Source organism: Ornithodoros turicata, chromosome 5 (genome assembly GCF_037126465.1).
Source record: "Ornithodoros turicata isolate Travis chromosome 5, ASM3712646v1, whole genome shotgun sequence".
NCBI classification, from domain to species: domain Eukaryota; kingdom Metazoa; phylum Arthropoda; class Arachnida; order Ixodida; family Argasidae; genus Ornithodoros; species Ornithodoros turicata.
In genome coordinates, this window is record NC_088205.1 from 10,780,039 (window position 1) to 10,799,717 (window position 19,679).

Genomic DNA, 19,679 nt, shown 5'->3' on the forward strand with positions numbered 1-19,679 from the left:
CGGCATTGATGGTCCTCTGAAGTTACAAAGTAATGAAGTTTTGGATACGTGGAACATCCAGCGACCTCCCGTTGAACAACAGATTTGAAACAAAAGGGATCAGGTCGGGAGCAGTTCATCCACTAAGCCCAGTTTCCTCTAGGAAAGAACGAAAAATTGTTTCAGTTCTTTTGGGAATTGGATGCGTGGTCACAACCATTAATCTCGTTTTCGAGTAAATAACAACAACTATATGCACGCGACTATATGCACCAGAGTACAGGCAAAGTTCACAGACTATAGGTGCTGTTGAGTAAATTTCGGGACCGGGGGACTAAAATGGGAAATAATTTAGATCTAGGGAACTAGAAGCTGTACTCACTCCCTAATTTACTCCTCTGCATCTTAGAGTGTAGAGGAACAGGATGTTCGAAATAATGGCGGCTCCAGATATGCAGTTTTTGTCTTCAAATCCCCACGGGACGGGATTTGTTCGTCACGACCTCTTTACCCCTAACTGCGAGAGAGATAGAGAGTGAGGGAAATCTGATTCGCTGCAGTATGAGAGAGAACTGTCAGTGACAAAAAAAAATAAAAAAAAAATAACGTAAAGTGAGCACACAGCGAGCTGTTTGGGCTCGCCTGCACAGAGAGCCGGTGCATCCGTCTCCGAATGACACAAGCAGTCCCCTACGCACTCGTTTCCTTGCGCTTTATGTACCTTTTACCATTACTTGCTTTACTCTTTTTCCTTTTTCTTTCTAGGGCTATTATAGAGAGTGTTCAAACTGTACTTTTAATTAGTTATATTTTGTACTTTTCTAACTATTTTATTTGGATTAGTGTTATTTCTAGTTACTGCGTCCATGAATTTCGCAACTGATGCAGTTTTTAAAACAAGGGCTAACCTTTACTGCAGCAGCCCTGTTGTCGTCAACATAAGAAACAAATCTGAGAATCCTTCTCACGAAACTCATTTCAGATGTCTTGTCGTCCTTCTCAGAGCGTCTCGCTCTTGCTGCGCAACTATTTCACTTTTTACGAGGGCGGTTTCATTGGAACTCTTCGCGAAATTCGGTTATTCGGACAATTGGGGAATTACGCTTTCGAAGTACTCATGTGCGCTCGTTGAGAAGAAACAGGGTATTTATTCCCCCGAAGTGGTCGAGTCGTTTCAGAAACGTTTCATAGAGTTGAAAAAGAAAATCTTGCAGCGTCTTATTGTCATCTACGAAGTAAAGTCGACTGTGGTCTCCTTCGAAACGTCTTCTTGTTATGGTACATAACATTAAACGACACACACGATACCAATCGCGTAATGGAGCTTGGGACATGTTTTTGTCTTGTGGCACAGATGAAGTAGAGCGAAAGTATTTCATTTCATATTAAAAATAAAAACCAGATTCAAATTGATTCCGTTTTACTGTTGTTTCGTTCCGTGCCTGTGCTAAAAGCAATCATATTCCTTTTCCTGCGAATTTTATTCTTTTTTTTTTCAAACGCATAATCAGTTAGAAGGAATAAAATGTGGCGTTCTGTTTACAACGTGATGGTAGTGTGCCGTGACGCAGCGTGGCGTAGCGTGACGTTTAGAGTAGTGCGGGTTTGCATGCCAGAAAGGGCTGCAAAGTGCCTCACAAAAACTCCGACTCACAAAAAATAAAAAATAAAAATTTAATAAAAAGGGAACTAAACACTCGGAACACACGAAAAGGTTCCGTACAGGACGTTACAATTTTCATTTTCTTTCATATCAATCCAATCCAATCCAGGACAGTACAATTTTCTCATTTTCTTCGATACGATCTTTCTAGCTTCCATTCAGATGGTAACCGTTTTACTTTACTGTGTGCTCATTTGCCCTCTCGTCACTAACGGCTCACTAGAATAGTAGAGCTGCAATCTCAGAAAACTAATCCGTTTGATAGCATCAATCTCAGAATAACCTTATGTCACAAATTTCGTCCCTGAAAGCGCGAGTTTGCGTTGAGTAATTGCGAGTTTTTTAGTAAATCAAAATCGAAAATTCCCGGCACCACTGTGTCAGAAGTCGCCACCAACTGCGCATTGCTCGTCCAGTACGGCGGCAAAACTACATTGCGTGCGCATAACACCGTGTCTAAAACGAAAGATGTCGGCTACGTAGCTGTCAGGAACAGCAAGCCAGCCGGGAACATAGATCATTGTTGCCTGACAAATTGAGCATTATTTCCCACCAGATGTCGCCTGGATCCGTTTTACCGCAATTTTACTCGCAAATTTAAAATATTTAGCGTTTCCAGTCACATTTAGAATGTCCCTCACATTTATGATGTGGCTGGCAGTTTAGCAGTCATGCTAAACTACGTCGCCAACATAACCTGTCTGCATGTTGCTTTAAAGGACTTCTATGTGGACACTTTCCATGTTAAAGTTCAGTATTATCAACCGCGTCTACAACAGTATCGACACTTGTAGTGTCTCCGCATCGGCAATAGAAAAACTATGGAGATTAATGGCCGTGCTCACGTGGGACTGGTTAATCACGTGGTTAATCCGGATCAACTAACAGCACATGATTACAAAATTTAGAGGTTTCTCCGTTCGAGGGATCCTCGAAGTTTTGGGGCGTAGGATTTATTTTGCTAACTTGTACTTTAATTAGTTCACTTTACTAGTTGAGCTTGTTATGTATAAACGATAGCAAAGGCGTGAACTTGACGTGGTCTTGAGAAATGATATGATTTGGTGGTCTTGAGAAATGATATGATTTGACGTTGCTCGGTCAGTCGGTGGACGTCGGGGTTGAAAAAATCCGGATATTTTAAAAAAGATCCTCTTCAGTGGGCGTTTTTAGTTAAACCCAGATATTGTTGGATATTTTGGGAGAATATATACAAGCCTGTGACACAGAGTAAAAACAAATGAGTTTTGCTGTTCTTGATACACCTTGACCTCTCATAGTTTCGGTTTATGGAACTGCCTGTCACAGAAACATTGTATCAGTTTCTATTGTTTTCCGGAAGGTGGAGTTCCATGCACGCGTGGTTCAATGGATCCTACACGCCTGGATTAGCTGTCGTGTGTCGGCGGACTTCAATTACAGTGCCTCCAGGAAGCGGAAGAAAGCCTCTCCGTGAATGGCGGGAAAATCTGAAAAGTTATAAGTTAGAAAAGCAAAAAAGTTAATGTTATGCGTACCTGTTAGCTGTTTTGCAAACAACCAACACTACAATAAAATAAACCGGGAGTTTTCCGTGTGATGTTGAGTTCAGATTGTCTTTGACATCACATCTGGACAAAATATCTAAAAAAATCCGGATAAAATTGCGTGGATAAAATTTAAAAAATCCGGTGGAAAAAATCCATGTGGATTAAATCCAAACAACCCTGGTGGACTTGGTCGGAGCCCTCATGCGCGTTGAGAGAAATGTCTGCACGGTACCCTGTGAAGTCGGCCCTGGACGCACGGTCCCCTTCCCCCTGCGACGGTTGGGACCTGAAGGCAACACTGACACTGAAAGCAACACTCTGCTGACATCACTCGGCATCCGACAAGCGAGAATGCAGGCCTTGTAGCAGACGACAGTTTGGGGTGACATCACGGTATCCTCCTCCGGACGAACCACCATTGTGTGGAGCCTTTCGCATTTCGGTTTCGGTTCGGTATTGCCACCATTTACGAATTAATTGCTAGCCCAAAATGAATGCGAATGTTGCATTCGGTACCGAGGGGCTGATTCGTGTTCGGTATGATGCTCACCTATTTTTTTTTCTTCTTCGAATCCTTGCGAAGTCTCCCGTTAATCTGGTTGAGAAAGTTACGTTACTATTAGTTTACTCTGTGTATATTACGCCAGCGCAGCGATATATGTCGATTTCTATAACAACTTGTAATCGTAGACGAAATAGAAAGTAGAGCTCTCGTCTTTTTAGACGTTTTTTTTTCTTCTTTTCTTTACTAGACCTGGAGTAGTTCTCCCGCAGTGAGCGGGCTTACATTTCCAATTTTTTCCCCTCCTATCATCATCATCAGAGAAAGCACCAATCAAAAGAACTCCTGAAAGTCAAACGGTATAGGCACGATCCATCTAAAGAAATGTGTCGACAAAGCCGCATCGTCGATGCTACTTTAATCTAGGCCTAACAGACGCATTAGCTTATACTCGAGCTAATCCCCTGAGGGTGCAAAGCCACACGCGTTTGCGTGGAAGCACGACTTCGTTCGGCCAGAGCTCTAACATGGTACGTTGCAATCGCGAGACTTAGGAGCATAATCTTCTAACCCTGGAGGAGGCTTAGGAAGAAACTCAATACGTCCTTGCATTGAAGCAGTGCACAAGAGAAAACATGTGCACGCGACTCAGAGAGAGTGAAAGAGAGAGAAAGAGAGAAAAAAAATCAGGGTCGGCTTAGAAAGCGTATGCCGTCTATTGTTGCATAGGCGTATTCCTGCCTCTAGCATATATGTTCAAGCGTTTTATACGTATTCAATTCAATTGAAATAAACGTTCAAACCCGCGCGTGAAAATGCGGAACTTAATTCAAGGGAAAACAATTTCGTAAAGTTGGGTGTCTCAAACTACATACGGCAATAACGTGAACAATATTGCCAACCTCGAAAGAATTGTACTGTAAGGAGTAGATTGAAAATCTAAACGGGACATTCCTTTGCTCTGTAATAATCAAGAGCCGGATCAAAGTAACATAAAGAATTCAGCCGTGGGTCTTTGTCCGACGCGACATCTATTTTTAATTGCTCATCGTGTCCTAATTGAACTGCTTCTCCTAATTGAATTTTCTTTGTCATCCTGAGCTTTCGCGCTCTTTGTTTTTTTTTTTCTTCTTTCGTTTGTCGTCTATTCTCTTCACATTAGTAATGATTTTTGACACGTAACATATCACACGAACTAGTAGGGACAAGATAACTGCGTAAGTTCGCTACTCCACCTGCACGAAAGATTGAACCTAAATCTTCGACATTTTTCAAGCAACTAATATTGCGGCCGCATATGTATGACACGACATTCATTCTTATGCTCGTAGTGCATGGAAACTAGATGGAAACGACTGTTCCAATTTGTATCTTCAATTTACAAAGAACTTGGATTTTCTCAACTCAGTTTAACATATACTCTGAGCATACCACCTAACTCACCTAACTCACCATACTCATAACTAACTCAACACATAATATAGTTGCTGGGCGAACTTCTTAAATGTTTTGCTCTTGAAATATAACTTCTATCCTATGAATTAGAAGTGCATACACGCATGCCAGCTGGTGGACAACACGCAACACACAACTTACGGTACTTGTGATGTGATGTGATGTGATGTGATGTGAGTAAAGAAAAAAATGGGGATGTAAGTTTCGACGAAGTCAAACTGGCTACCCCAGTACACTTAATACAGAAAGTTCAATCTGATGATGAGATGGTACTTCGTGGGTTGTATGTTCGTACGACGTGTGTGTTTTGTATGATTGCTTAAGCTGAGGGTTTATTAAGTAGTCCTATCATACCTATCTTCATCGCTGTATAGCCAAGACGAATCTCCATATTGTTTTATTTTTCCAATCAACCAAGGCGAGTTATTAATTCTCAGAGTCCCCACGAACTCCTTTCAATATAAGCCATGCATTTTATCAGAAACAAGAACTGCGCCACGAGCAAAAATTATCTTTTGACTCCGTTATTTCCGCCAACACCAATCCCGGACTATTTACCTTACGCACACCCGATGAACAAAAAAACATCTCTGCTCGGCTAATTACCTTCTTGCACCGATATTTCTACAAACTAAACGGAAGACACATTCGCCGAACGTTCTTCGGGGGATAGGCTTCTCAAAACCAACGGCGAAAAATGTTTAGATAGCTCGATGATATTCTTCCCCCATTACTTCCAGAGCAAGCATCGCCGAAGAATAATAGCGCGGGCTTCATATTTTAATCGTCTAAGGCATGAACGACGCCTCAGGGAGTTGGAACGCTTCCCACGGCGTTTGGGAAACGAAATTGGACATGAAGTGATTTCCTGCCTCTTACATAATTAGGAAGCATGCATAAATTAAGCGAGAAATGGATGGCTAGCATTGATGGCAATTTGCGGTGGGATTTGAATTTAGACTCAGATTAAGCTTTACGAATTGTAGTCACTGTGCAAGCGTGTTATTTTGTGGCAATACGGTCAATTACCAAGAGTTTAAGAGCACCGCAACAGTTCGGAAGCTGCGTATCACGCAGAAAAAAATTAAATTTCGAACCGTCTTTTAAAGGGGCACTAAAATGCAAAAACAACTTGCTCTCAAATGAAAGTCCGTGTGTCAATTAATATGATACAAGCAGAATTAGTTCATACAGCGTGTTTAGAAGAAAAACGCAGTGAAAACAGAGACGTCTTTGGCCGTAAAGAATGGGATCCACAGGAAGCGACGATTGGCCGTAGCGGTATCCAATGAGACAGCAGGACAGCGCGCGCTTACCTATCGTGGCCGTGGGGATTTGGAACGGGTCTGATCGTAGTGATCCGTATATGCGCGGCATGATGCGCACTGCTTCATTTTTCAGTATCGACTCACTAAATTGTAGCCTACAACAGTTCTCGCAGACGTTCCACTGAGAACATTTATTTTCACGTCCTTCGGACAGCGACGCCAGTCGACTTCGCAACGCGCGCTATGTTTTTCGCCGGGACTACTTCCTGGCGTGGCACGCGCGTGCACGCACAACATGGGCTAAAAACACCGATGCACGAGCTGAAACGACGTTCACTGCTTAGCGCCGAAGCAAGAAAGAGTCCCGTATATTTTTGATCGTAGCTTCGTAACGGAATCAAAGTTTTGAATTATGATAACAAGTTCGAAATTAACATAGCGTGGAACGTGATTTGAAGTGAACCTGTTTTTGCATTTTAGTGCCCCTTTAAGATCTGCATACAGCCTGTTCGTTCCCGTCGTGAACCTGTACGTGGCTTTTATGTGACCGAGGACGCTGGCTTGCTAGGACAGTTTAGTATGTGACCCGTCGAATGGCTCTCGTGTTTCATGTATCCTTTCGGAAATTACGCATTGTTTATCTCACGCGGGTTAGCCTGTGCAACAAGTAATGGTAAGTCTCCGTCCTTATTGCATAGACACAATAGAAGGAAACACATAATGAGAGCAGCGGAAAATGATACCCGCCTACATGCCTACATCGGTGCATACATATAACAAGACGAAGGACGCGAACAAGACGCCTTTGAGATTTCGCGTCTCCCTCCCCTTTCTTTCCCTCTGCGAGTGAAACTTGAGCGCCATTGCAGAACTTTTACATCAACAACCTCATTGCCCTCGGGACGCTCTTTCGGTACAGGCTATTGTGTATCCCGTATTTCTACTTGTTGTGCCACGTTCTTCTCGTCAGAAAATTGAACGGTCTTGTTTAAAGCTCGCTTGATCCATGCCCGTCCAATGGAAACTTTTGGCTGGCCTCACTGTCGAGCAGGGAACCTTTTCGTTTCTTTTTTTCTTTCTTTTCTTTTTTTTTTGTTTAGCCGACTCTGTCATTCTGAGCCCGACTACCGCGGCCGCAGATACTGAATCGTGCTAACCAATACCGGCGTAAATTGAAACCAGCTTGACCTTTTATATGAGCGTTGATTGGTGTTAGTTTTGAAGCGCGTGGTTTCATGTGATGAAGTTTCAGTTTCGCGATTCCGGGACCTCCAGCGCTGTTAATGTTGATAATGATGATGAATGTGAAGATGATGACATTCCATGAGATTGAGGGAGGACACAACCAATCAATCAATCTCAAGGAATGTCATCATCTTCATATTATCACCAGCTCGCTTGCATACTGCTTTTATGTTCAACATGATGATTTTTTATTTTATTTGTGTGTGTGCGCGCGCGCGCAAAAGTGACCCACGCCGTAATGCGCCACTGCTGGCAGCGTAAACCAAGCTGACGACAAGTTGAAAAAGCATTTAGATTTAGAGCATTTCTTGCATAACAGGCTAAAAAGCTTTTTGAGAACAGTACAATGATAACCAGAGCTAACCACCACTAAAGCTAAGCACCACTAAAAAGGTTAAAGTACCCTAACCAGAGGAATGATGGCCTCATCACCACGCAAACGGGCTGGGTGAAGAGGTGACAAAGACGTGTAAACCTCCCCCAGAAAATAGTGTTGTCCTTGAGTTTCGTACAGTGGACATGTGATAAGCATGTTTAAGATGAAGCGACGCTCGCCGCAATGCGACCGCAGAGGTGGCTCCTCACAACCAAGTAAAAATCCCTGCGTAAGGAGAGCATAGCCTAACCCACTCTGTGAACGCGCGGTTTTTGAATGGTCTGCTTGACTTCGGATGTACAGTTTGATCAAATGAAGTTTGTTGCTTTTCTGTGTGCCCCGAAATCTTGCCACTTTGTGTCTATTGCTTCCTTTTTTTTTTTTTTTTTTTTGAGTACCGATTTGATGTCTTGAAAGGCATTTTACACTGAGTGACGTCACAAAGAAGTTACGGTTGTAGCAGCGCAGTCTGCTAATTCATTACCCCGTATAGGTGCTATACAGGGTGTTCAAAATTAAGCTTTCACAAGCGCTACGCAAACACAGCGATGACAGGAAACCGGATGTTAACTTTATGCTACTTGTGTAAGAAACAGGTGCTGCTAATTATGTAGCGCCTGTTTCTTACTCAAGGAACAGAAAAATATCAGCCAGTTTTCTTTTGTTCGTCTTCTTATAAAGTGCTAGTGAAAGCTTAATTTTGAACACCCTGTATATGCTAGGTATTGTGCTCGGCGTACAAGAAAGTTCTCCTGTGTACGCGTACTACAAATTGCGTTTGCGGAGCTAAGAGAATCTGTGTATGTATCTGGCTGTTTTCATGCGATCTCAAACACTACATAGTGAAGAGCCAGATATCTCCAATCATCATCATTAAAAATAAAGCTGTTTTTCAGTTAAGTGGCAGGATGATCGCTGATGTGAAGATAATTGTTGTTGCTGAATCAGATGCTTGCTGGCTGGCCCAAGGTCACGCGCAAAAATGGGAGGTAGTAGGTTTGAATCCAACCACCGGCTGTTTCTCTCTGCGGGAGGTCTTTCTGGTCATTGGCTCTTTCCAGGTTATTTGGTTTTCCCAGCGTTTTGCGGACGCATGTCAGCACAGTTCCCCTGAAGTCGTCCCCAGACGCATGATAGACCTCGTAACTCAGACTCGTTCCTGCTGTGTAATCCTCACTGGACACCGCAGGACTTCGGTACTCACTGTGAGGCCAGTCATTATTCCATTTCACCACATTACGGCCAACAATGGGGTACAGTATCGCCACTGGCAATGAAACTCCCCAATCATCATCATTCAAATAAATTTGTTGTTGTTGTTTGACAGCGCTCATAGCCGTAGTATTTACGCTGTGTTAACCTTGAATAATAAAAGAAGACAGGCACATTGATGTCCTGTTCATGGTGCTGTCCTACGCTCAGGGACTTCATGCATATACTCTACCGCCGCACCCCTACACATTTCTCTTGCTTTAGGTATGCTTCCTGTCAGCTAATTTTCAGTCAGATCTACTCTTCATTCCAAGGGCACATCCCCATACGTCACCATACGTCCTCACACACCCCCATACGTCCTCACACACACCCATACGTCCTCACACACACCCATACGTCCTCACACACACCCATACGTCCTCACACACACCCATACGTCCTCACACACCCCCATACGTCCTCACACACCCCCATACGTCCTCACACACCCCCATACGTCCTCACACACCCCCATACGTCATCACACACCCCCATACGTCCTCATACGCCCCCATACGTCCTCATACGCCCCCATTGTCCTAATACGCCGCCATACGTCCTCATACATCCCCATACGCCGCCGTACGCCCCATACGTCCCTACACTTCCCCATGCGTAAATGTGCGTACCCGTACCCATAAGGGAATAATTATTTTTCTACATTCCGTATTTGGCGATATATCAACGCTTGAACACTACGCATCACGCTCTGACATCAGAGACGCGATGGCCGTCCCCATTGGTAAGTTCTAAGCACGTGACCTGTCTCACGCCGCCTCATTGCGTGCTGTGATGTCAGAGCCGGATGAGTCTCTGTATTCGCAGGGCCGGTTTTCTATAGGCGTCCTTTTCTCCTTTTCCGGTAAAACTTCGAATCCAAGTCCACATCGGTGCAAGGAACCGTCGTTTACGATTACCTGGGATATAACTTGGGACGAAGTGTCTCGACCTCTGTTTCCTGTTTCCGCTCAATGTCTCTTTTTAATGCATCTTTTCCATAATGCATAACAAACACGGTGAGTGCCTTCCACGTTTGATTCGATTTTATCGACCACGCAGGTGTTTCCTTCCTGTTACGTTTTATATTGCGTGCGCGTTCCAAGTTCAACTACATAACATATTTATAAATAAGTCTATTAAAGCTCTTCAGCCAATAGCTTCCCTTCCCGGCCCTTAAACAATCAGTGCGACGAATAAAATAACACGTGAGGCGGCTAGAGCGAATGGCTGCTGTTTCCCAAAACCCAAAAGTACGTCAATTCTTATATTCCACAGAATGGGATAGCGCTCTTCTATCAACTGAATCTACCAGTCTGTGACTTAGTCTCGCAATGTCCTAGCCTATATTGAACTGAGGCAGGTTCTGTTTTCACGTTCGTTTTCTTGTTGCCTCATTTCGATTCTTGTTTCGCGATCAAAATACAACGATGACTTGTCTCCTCAATTGGCGGTGATGACAACATGGTGACCACGGTAGCAGGACGAGCAATGGACCGAACAAGTGTCTACTCAAGATTGTCTTTTATAGAACGGTATAAAACATCCGCTTTGTACCGCATCATGCATCCGCATTGATGCATGATGCATCAATCACGCATCATGTGGAAACGCTACGAATCCGGAACGGCAGTTTATAAATAGTAAGTCGGGTGCTATTTTGAAATCTGAAATTCAGGGTGCAAAAGGGTGCTACTGATACTTTTGGGTATATTCTTCTCTTTTTGTTCACCAAGCGGCCTGCAGTTAAAAGGGCACATATAGGTCAAACATCCATTCCTCGCGAATTTTAGTCCGCATGTTGTAACACTAAATGTGTGCTTATCATCGTTTATTGTTGTACTCAAATAGTATTTACATCATATATACTTTTTCTTTTTTCTTTTTCTTTTTTTTGCTATAGTCGTGACGACACCCACTTCTGTGTGGCCAACAACGGCATGTCCTGCCATTACCCCCCCTCCCCCCTCCCCCCGAAACGGTTCACAAGTGGTATCGTGGGTGACGAATGAGACAGGGAAGGGACTCAGAATGTAGTCCTTTGGTTGGGCTGCTGCAAAATCCGTTAGCGAATAGTTTGAGTGAAAACGATTCACTACACGTTCGGGATGCCTTATCCTTTTGCGAGTAATAAATCTGTCCCTTTTTTTGATCGACCTTATATGATTGTACAATCCTCCAAGCTTTCTCTGCGGACAAGGTACCGTCACGGTATACATTCTGCGTGTCTACACACTGCACGTTGAAACTTCTACAGTTTTATCACTCATCACTCATATTAGACCCCCGCTAGCTGTGAGGTAGCGCTCCACTCCTGGAGTGGAAGACTTCCCCACTACATCCTCAAAATATAATTGTTGTTGTTGTCCACAGTTTTAGATTATGATTATCTACATTTCAGCTCCGCGCCAGAGGTGGGGAAAAGCACGAAGCCATTACTAGTCCAAAATGTGCGGAGTTATAGTTTTTTTTTTTTTTTTTTTTACCGGCGGCATGGCCGAGTGGGGTAAGGCGTCCCGCTCTGGGAGAAGACTGGGAGGTGGTGGGTTCGAATCCTACCGCCGGATGTTCTCTCTCAGGTTTTCCCTGGGTTTTCCGAAGACTTTCCATGTGAATGTCGGCACAGTTCCCCCCGAAGTCGGCCCAGGACGCATACTAACTCCCTGTCTCACATTCCTCCCTGCTGTCCTCTCTCCATCTGTCCACGTCTCTGCGCCGCTCATAGCCACAGTCGCTTCGCGGCGCTAGCACGAAATAAAAAAAAAAGGTTTCTTCTCTGAGGGTTGCTACCAGAGTCTGCGCTTTCTTGTAGCCCCCTAAACGGTCATCTGGTTCTAATCTTCCGCTGTTACTCTGCAGGCTATAAAATAACCATGACCATCTTGGGCTGCATTTCCTTTGCCTTTTCTGTTGTCTCTTCCATTAGGTGCACTGGAGTGTATTCTTTATATTTTCATATTTTCATATTTTCATTTTTTTTTTTTTTTCAAATGAATCAATCGCTCAACCGTAAAAGAACGCACTAGCTCAAACGTTCCATCTTGTCTTCAGTTCTCACTTTTGAACGATGCAAAGAATACGTCGCCACCCGGCGAGACACACAGCAGCTTTCCCTCTTTCCGAGCCAACCCTCGTTTCATATACTTACTTACGCAACATCCCTAAACGCATCAGCTCTGCTCTGTCAGGCAGGGGTGTCGCTGGGCCGGCGAAGCAGAGCTAATACCTTCATCGCGTAGCAATCTAGCTGCCTTGGAACGCTTGTTGACCCTGCCGCAGTCAACTGTGCTGGCATACTTAACCGGAGAATCCTTGTTTGTCCTCTGGGAGCTTATAAAGCCATTTCTTACATACTTTTTCTTCGCCTTTTAAAAAGAAGGGACGTCCATCTTTACTTTATCTATGTCGCAGGTGAGGTACACGTGGACCTGTTCTGTTTTTTTATACATTCTTTTATATATTTTTTTATTGCCAGGTGCGCGGTTCATATCGCTTTGTTTGCAGAGTGCCAGGTTGTTTGCTCGCCAGAGCTTGTGCTCTCCGGAGAGACTTGTGCCGCAGTATAAACTGTCTAATGCGCGGGAGTAAAGGTTTTAGATGCTCTCAGGGAGTATTCGGGATCCCTTGTTTGAACTGGAGTCGACGGAGCCGAATGGAAGAGTTGCGTCAGGAAGTTCCTAAAGAGGATGATTGATGAAATAGGTTTTATTTGTCGTCGTTCCGTTTCATCTATGCCGCTCGCTTAATGTGTTTCCTGTTGAGCGGTTGGTCCATTTTGTCGAGAGGCTCCTGAGGTCCTTACAGTTGTGAAAATAAGGAAAACGGGAATACCTCTTCGTTCTTCATCTTTTTATTCATTCAGTGCTTCTACACGTCAGGCGGGCTTGAACAGCTGGTCGCGCCAGTGCGAGACCTATGTTTCCATTTTATTCTTTCTATTTCTATTCTATTCTACCACTTCGTTTTACTCGTGTTGGATTAATTTAATCAAATTAAGCAGCTTTTGAATCTGCATGGATCAGAATTTGTCTTGATGCGTTTAGACGATGACGTCACGTTCATATAACACCAACCAAATAGTTCAGTCTGAGCATAGCATGTTTAACATGCAACGTAAGAGAGATGATGAAAAATATTAATTTTGAAAACCCGCTGATGCCGTGGACTTCGAAGAACTGTATCTACACTCTGCAGCAACTAATCAGTGGATAAGAGTCTGCGTCACACTACGCTGTGAATATTGCCCCAGTAGATATGATACCGCCATGATGACGTTCGCAACGGTCCGCTGAAGCTGTGCATCATCTGATCAGACCACAAACTTTAGGATTTATCATGTTTAATATAACAGTGATTTCAACCTGTTTGTACATGGTTAGTCACAAGAGATCGGCGCATATGAGTGTAGAATACATGTCACTTTCGTCGTGACCAAAGAATTATTAGGGAGTTTTGGTATATCCGAAGGTGTGTGTGTGTGTGTCTGATAACGGTTCCCAAAACATGATAAGCTAATTGTCTTAGTCGTTTAATGTCGCTGACAACACGCTACTGATATTGTATTTGACAGACAGCTTCCTATATCCATTTCGTTCCACCATACAGTTCTTCCGATCGACTGAAACTCCCCATTAAAAGAGTTTAGAGATGGCAGGGCTGTCGGATAGAGGACTGTTACCAGGGGCCTTTTTGCGTGAGGTTCAGACCATCGTGTGCGTCTCCATTGAAAAAGTGAGAACGCATAAGAGCGCCCGCCCAAACCAACGCTTCCGAACGCTGTAAACGACAGCTGCCCATCCACGCTCGGCTCCCGTCTGCCACCCGTTGAAAGACCTGAACGCCATCGCTCTCCTTATCAACCGCACGACATGGCCAAGTGGTCGAGTCTAAAAGTTTTGTAGCACCTTTCAGCATCTCATCGCGGACCGTTCCCCGTACTCTGATACGCGAGGGAGTGTTTATGGACAGATCTTCTTCCCATGTTGCCGCCCCGCTGTTTATCATTTCTGAAACCATTCATCACGCGCACACTTCTCGCGGCTCTTCGAAACGGGATACTTAATATTCGCGGGGCGAGCGCATTATAAATCAAAACGCTATCGCTTCGTAGCCTGGCGACTGCGAATAAAATTATGCGTAGCCCATCATCTATAACTTTGGCAATCGCAACTTCAAAAAGTGCGTCCATTTCTGATCTCTTCGAAGGACCAATGTCCTATCTTCTTTTTTTATTTTTTTATCTCACTAAATCTCGGCACGATACCTCCCGTCGGCGTGCTTCGTCAAAGATGAAGAAGCAGATTTGCACTCTATAAACATAGAGTGCCAATCTGACTTTCAATGGGGGAGGTGACATCAAGGGGAGAGATACGGCAGCTGTTCGAATGAAAAATACTGAGAATAGATGAAAGTATAGATTAGGGGGAGGGGAGGCGAGGGCGAACGATCCGATAGGGACGGCGCCGTCGCAGAGGATTCTGCGACCACCTTTTCTAGGCTGAGATCGAATTAACATTCGGGCACAGCCACTCTGGTAGTTTCGGTCGTTCCTTCCCGTATTCTTTTAGTCCACGTTTTATCGGATTATTAATGAAGCGGACGCAGTTTCCAGAGTTATTTGGTCCTGTAGCTGTTCGGTATTTTTGCACTATTGGCATGCACGAGTAAATTGAACATTCGCTCACTGTTAGGAGCTGCAAGGTCAGGCTGGCGATTGGGGTTTAGGTATTCCGTTCGAATCCTTTACCACCGGCTGTGCTGACAGGGCCACCGAAGTCGGCCCAGGAGGTGTACTTGCCCCTCTGTCTCGCACTCCTTCGTGTGTCCTCTCTCCAGTTGACCGTTAGTTAGTCTCTGTTAGTTGACCGTTGATGACGTCACCGGGCGGCTACCGTGCCTATCGGGACCAATGACAGCGTTCCTGACTCAGAATCTTATCATTTCATTGGGTGTGGTAAGCATGGTACTCCGGGAGCGACGTTATCACGTTCTATAGTAACACTATCTCGCTATGTGCGAGTGCCAGCACACCGCTGGTAACAACGCCGTTAGCTTACCGTGTCCACCGGAACCAATAGTGAGTTTTAGTCTATCTTACGCTATTGCCTTTGCGTATACGTAAGCGACAGCGTGGTGGTTCTGCGCAATGCGCAAAGCTCTGTCTATGTATTGCGCGTGCGAAGAACCACCAACGCTATCCCGTACGTACGCATAGGCGATGGCGTACGGCATACAGTAATTTCACGCGTGTATGCCACACCGGAGATAAGCCGCAGGACCTGTTTTTAGGAACGTTCTGAAAATTTTCGGGCAGATAAGCCGCGGGCAATACGACGCGACTGATATGTGCGACTAAGGGGACCACAGAGAAGGTCGTAAACCCTGTGGTCCGTACTCGGGGGTTGGCATGGTGTACAACAAAGGAGGTCAGTTCTAATGTTCTACCACGATCAGATTGTGCCCTTGTTGCGTGTTTTTCATGGATAGACAGGTCAGTGGCCTTCCAGAAGACATGAATCATTGTCACCACTTTCGTTAAAGCTGCTTGGGGGAAGGCACCAGAAAGGTCAGTCTACTCGAATCTGGACGCGCCCCTGTTACGCATTGTTCGTGTATTGGCAAGGCGGTGCTGTTACAGATAGAGTCACTAAATAGCGAACGGGGTAGCGACACTCGGACACGCCAGCTATCGTGCCCTCCATCTTGAGTCATGCGCGCCTGCATCGCCTAGCAATGGGACGTCAATCTCCTCCTCCTCCAGTGTAGAACAACGCGAGGTCGAACCAGCTCGCAACCGAGGAAACCGGTTTTGGATAGAGGTGACTCAACACGGACGGCAAGTTCTTGGATGAAGAAACTACGTGACACGATCGGCCCAATCGCGGACACCGAACGGCGGCTCCGGCGCGGAAAAGGAATACGATACTCTGTACCCCATTTAGTGACTCTAGTTCCAGAGACACTGTCGCTCCTTTCATTAAAACCGGCGTATGGGGAAAATGCCGGGGGAAAATAGTCATTAGATAAGCCGCACCCGTTAAAAAGCCGCAGAGCGCCCGTGAAAAAAAGAAAATTACGCAAAAGCCGCGGCTAATAGGCGTGAAATTGCGGTACTAAAACTCACTAATGATAGACAGCTTGTCTCAGAATCTTATCTGCTGATAGGGGGCGGTAGACGCGGTAGCCTACCGGGCTACCGGTAGCGTTCTCCTATCCACTCGCTATTACTTCCATATGTGTTCTCATCATGATTTGTGAGCATGCGCGCGTTCCGACTTCATATCTGGCCTTACGCTCAATATATAGAAAAACTGATTGGGTGAGCACCTCTTTAATCAGGCACTCTCGAGAGCAAGGAAGACCATAAGCTAATGCGATATCTACATACAACATAAAATAGCACGAGTGAAATCAAGCTGCACAGGGTACTGAATGCTGAAGCACGTACTGACAGCTGTCAAACGGCCTAGTCAGTGCAGATATACGACTGCCATCTGGGCGTGCGCCACGTATGACCTTCAGGTAACCTTCCATCCCGATGCACTTTCTGTGTGTGGTGCTGCTCGAGAGTTATTCTGACTGACACCGCATTTAATTCCCATGTTAATTTCACTTGCCGACAAAGCAGGTGATAAGAAATACTCTAGAGCATTTTTTTTCCCGCTTTGCGCTTTGAAAGTTAACTGTCGCGTAATCAGTTACGTGACGTAATATGGTTAGTGTTGTTGTCTTGGTAGCGGCGCGTTTGTAATAATAAAGCACCAATCAATGAACAAAACAAAAAAAAGAAGAAGAAGAAGAGAGCTGATAACTCTCTCACTTCCACGGAGGGGGATTTCGCAATTTTTGCGGAAACTTTTGCCTCCCTCCTCCTGTTCCTTTCCAGTTCACACAGCACCTCCTCTCCCTTTCTATCCATATTTATTTCGCTCACAGACACTTAAAAAGCAAAACGACTTCCATAACTACTTTCATCAACTCCCGGAACCTATCTCACTAGCACCTCTTATTAAAGGCAGCCGAAAATCCCCGATATTTCCCATTTGTGAAAGGCACGCCATAAAGAACCCTCTCACTCCAAACTATGTTGGCAAGGCCGTTTCCTCCTCTCTCCACCCTTTCACCTCGGCATCATGTAGAGTGCGCGCGACGTAAAAGGGAGAGAGCGTTGGTGCCTTTCCACATCCATGCCCCATTCGTCTTCATAAAAGCCAGCTCGGTTGAGTATGCCGTGGCGTTTAATGAAATTCGGGCCGGCAGGGCCGGTGAGGCTCATAACACAACCCTGACAACCAAAATGAAATGCACCCGCGGACAGTCGGTCAGCCGAGTCTTTGTTCGCGACCCCTCACGAATTCCTCGCTTTCCTGGGCGAAGGAACTTGGAATGCGTTCGGATCCAAAGTGAAGGTGGTGAATATAATTTCGAGGCGAGGTGGTTGCCAGTCGTCTATTTATTTATGTTAAGTTGCTTTCTCCTTTACTCGTACGATCGCTGCATGTTTTATGTGCTGCGTGGTGCATAAACAGTTTATGTTGTAAAAAAAAAAAAGGGAAAGAGAGAACTTAGTTTAAAATATTTGCATTGTGTTGCTGCGCGCGTTTCTCTGGAAGGAATGAGAAGAACTCGTGTGGGGGCCACGCAGTTATAATTGTTGCTTATTGCGCGTTGGAATTTTCTAATTTCTTCCAGGAGTGCTCGCGTTGAAGAAAGTGGTATCTACAGCATGTTTTGCAATAGGATGGATGGAGGAAAAGAAATGTTTTCATCTATTGATGGCATGTGGTAGAAGCAATAAGAACAAATATGGTGAACTATATCGAAGACTGGGAGTAAAGTGCAAGCTGTGCTTCCTTGTGACACATCGTGCTACATTGGTAATTTTATTTTACAATTGTCTGCACTTCTATACCTCCAGCTCTACCCAGACTGTAGACGAAATCTGTTTTTTTAAATCGAGATTCTGCTACGCGTGTTTCCTTTACCTTCCGTCCTTTCTTTCCTTTTTTAAGGACAGGTTACCAGCCTCTCTCATAGGCAGGCCACCTTCCCCAGCAGGTATATACGGCACTACACGATTCGGCTTGCCTCACAGTTCTAGCACAACCCATACAACGACACAGCAGAAGCAGTTTTGAATTTCTTGAGCGATGCAGGTCTTATGAACATCCTGCGAACTCCAGTCGTGCAATCTCATTCTTCAGTGCTCCACTCTCACCGTCAACGGATTAACATCATGCTTTTCTTTTAAAGTCATCTTCTTCTGTAATCCATCTCATCTTACTTTCATCGTTTGTTAGTCATCTTTTTTGTCATCTTCGTCTTTAATCTATCTCATTCCTCTTTCACCGTTTCTTAGTTTATCGTTTATTTTCCAATTTTTTAATTTCCTTTTTTATTTATTTTATTCTTCTCTCATTTATTTTCTTTTTCTTTGCGGAATAGCAAGCCGACGTCCCGTTTGGCTGACCTTTCCCCCTTTTTTTCCTTTGGTCTAATAAATATATCCCCCCCCCCCCAATACAACGGATGATAGCAACTCGTGCTTCCCTGTTCACTCTAACTTTAACTCGAAATTCAGCAGTTTAAATGAGCACGAGCGCGGGGCTTCCTGGAGTCGTAAAGCTCAAACACTGCCGACGAGGAAGCAACGCGACGATGCCCATCGACATCCTACGCTCTGTGAGGGAAAGGAGTAATTTAGTCCCCTTGAAAACTAGACACACTGAAGTTTATGTGAACTTTAGGGGTTATCTGGAGTGCTGGGGAGTAAATCTGGAGACCTGAAAACTAAAATGGGGAGAAACTGCAATATAGGGGCCAGAAGTGTACTGTGTGTCAAGGCTTTATCATCAGAATGACTGCCACGTCCCTAAATCTTAGTGGAAACAACACCGAAGTGTGTCCAGGCCACGACAGAACACACTCCGACACCCACGACCCTCTTCCCTTGACGTCCTCTCACATCGGAAGTTCTCCCCAACTTTCCTCTCGCTTCCAATCCTTCTACCGCAAGCTCCGTCTCACGTGTCATGCCAATCTCGTGCTACCCATTCCTGTCCCCGACATTATAAAACAAACAATACGATATTTGCCCCGCATAAGGCAGAGCTATAGTGGCCAACTTTCCCACGCAGAGAGACGACCCTTCGAAACAAAACAGAACAAGAATTCGATTGGCTTTCGATTTCTGGCGAAACCCATGCAATGGGAAGACGAGGTCCTAAGTTAGAAGTTTTCTTCCCCACTTTCCATGTGTATGTACAGAGTGAAAGGGATGGTTGGCTTCCTGTCAGGAGACATGAGGACAACACGGGTCAACATCTGCACCATCTGCGGTCGATTTCTAGGCAGCCCCGAGGACAGAGAGAGAGAGAGAGAGAGGAAAGTGCTGAAGGCGTGCGTCTGCTTT

At 44.9% G+C, this 19,679-nt stretch overlaps 1 protein-coding gene across 2 annotated transcripts in view; it reads left to right on the forward strand.

Annotated features, from left to right (window-relative positions):
• The window catches only part of LOC135394000 (cell adhesion molecule Dscam1-like), a 206,016-nt gene that overhangs the window by 75,639 nt on the left and 110,698 nt on the right, over positions 1 to 19,679 (forward strand). The gene's annotated exons all lie outside the window — the stretch shown is intronic.